The sequence below is a fragment of the Eriocheir sinensis genome, chromosome 69, assembly GCF_024679095.1.
Source record: "Eriocheir sinensis breed Jianghai 21 chromosome 69, ASM2467909v1, whole genome shotgun sequence".
NCBI classification, from domain to species: domain Eukaryota; kingdom Metazoa; phylum Arthropoda; class Malacostraca; order Decapoda; family Varunidae; genus Eriocheir; species Eriocheir sinensis.
Window position 1 is genome coordinate 5310348 of NC_066577.1, and position 2500 is coordinate 5312847.

Consider the following 2500-nt stretch of genomic DNA (forward strand, 5'->3'; position numbering starts at 1 on the left):
ACGATAAAAATAATAAAGCTAATGATAGTGAGAGTTGTGCGGTTCTACTACTACTACTACTACTACTATTACTACTACTACTACTACTACTACTACTACTACTACTACTACTACTACTACTACTACTACTGCCACCACTACTACTACTATTACTACTGCTACTACTACTACTACTACTACTACTACTACTACTACTACTACTACTACTGCTACCACTACTACTACTACTACTACTACTACTACTACTACTACTACTACTACTACTACTGCTACCACTACTACTACTACTACGGGCCTCCATCTATTAGAGTTGCGTTGTGAGCGGTATATTCTCTCATATCCTTTCGCAAAGCAATTCATTGGCCCCACCCCGCCAATGACTGGCCGACAACCATCTTTATTTACTATTACAAACTTTACTAAACATTTTATTTTTAAGCTAACAGAGCTTGTGGTTGATACGACTATCAACCACCGTCGCCTCAAAGTCCAGGTCAGCAATGCGGGTGGTTTTGGGTGCAGGTGACCTGGTTCCTCTCAGGCAGACCAAGGCTGACCTCAGGAGGGAGAAGGACAGCCTGCATCTCATCCAGGCGACCACACTGCTTCTTGGCTGTTGTTTCTTATCCGCCAGTGTTTCGGCGAGTCTTGCGTAGAAGCTCTGCGCCCTTGGTCCCATCCCTCCTGCCGTCGTGAATACTACCGGGGTGAAGGAGCCCTGGTCCACATTCTGTATTCTTTCTTCATATGCTCTGTTCTTCTCTTGTTCGTTTCTTCTGTGGGCTGCATCAAGGGTCAGGTCTCTGTGGCAATGGGCCATGGGATCAAAGATCCTTATGTCAAAATATGCCCTTTGTCCACGAGTCCAAAACCCTCTGGCGCTAACATCCACTCGTGCTTCGTTCGAAACATTAGCGGTGCGTCTGGCGAGGTGTTCGCCTTGCAGAGGGAGCAGCATGGGTTCCACAGTCACGTCGTGGCAGACTTCTTTCAGCATCTGAGCTGTTACGTCTCTTACTTCATCATGTCTCATGCAGACGAAACCTCATCTCTTGCATGTCATGGCATGATTTTGATTGAAGGGTGAGCCAAAGTTACACATGTTTGGGAGCCCAACCACTGGCCAGCCATACCTGAGGGCAAGGGCATCAGTGAATTATTTTTTGTTTAAGTTGAAGCCTTTTGCCCTGATAGGTAGTGTGGTTAGCCAGTTACTACTACTACTACTACTACTACTACTACTACTATTACTATTACTATTACTACTACTACTACTACTACTACTACTACTACTACTACTTTTTTTCTATATAATTTTTAATAATATACTACATAAATGATACCTCCACCCATGTTTATTTTCCCGACACATAATCATGGAGGGCTCCATAGCTTGGAGGTCATTAGCCCCAACTCTGTTCGCTAATGACTGTGGCATCCAACCATATCACTAATACTACCTGACACTAAATCACCTATCATCTATTACGTCTAGATCCCCCTTTCCTTCCCTACTCAAGTCACTCCCGACCCACCCTAATGTCACTCTCCACCACTGTGGCTTCATAGTCCATATTGGAGATATTGGTGGCTTTTGGGCCAGAGTGTCTGGTGCCCCTGAGACATAGGATGGCCGACCTGAGCAGGGAGAACGAGAGGCGACACCTCATCCAGGCGACAACGTGGCTCCTTGGCTGATGCATCTTTTCTGAGATTAGTTCCGCGAGGCGTGCGTAGAAGCATTGGGCCCTGGGACCCATCCCGCTGGATGTGGTGAAGACGAGGGGGGTGAAGCTGCCCTGATCCACATGTTGGATTCTTTCACCGTATGCCCTTGTCTTCTCCTGCTCGTTCCTATGGTGGGCGGCTTGCAGGGGCAGCTCACGGTGACAGGCAGCCATCGGGTCGAATATGCGGATGTCCATGAACGCCCGCTGTCCGCGCACCCAGAATCCGCGGGCACTTACATCAACCCGTGCCTCCTGTGAGGTATTGGCTGTCCTGTACCGAAGGTGTTCGCCGTCCAGGGGAAGCAGTGCCGGCTCGGTAGTGACGTCTTGGCATACCTCCCCGAGCATGCTGGCTGTCAGATCCCTCACTTCATCGTGTCGAATACAGACGAAGCCTCCTTTTTTACATGTCATGGTGTGGGTGACATCATTTGGTGATCCACATGCACAGAGATCAGGCAGTCCCTCAATCGGCCAGCCATATCTCAGAGCAATGGCGTCGACAAATTCTTGTTTGCTGAGGCTGAAGCCCTTTGCTCTGATTGGTAATGACGTTAGCCAGTTAGAGGCCGCCCCTGTGCTCTGTGTGTATTTTTCTACCCATTTCTGTGGACAGGTGGTGTGTACTACTACTACTACTACTACTACTACTACCACTACTACTACTACTACTACTACTACTACTACTACTACTACTACTATTACTATTACTATTACTATTACTACTACTACTACTCCTACTCCTACTCCTACTAATACTACTACTATTA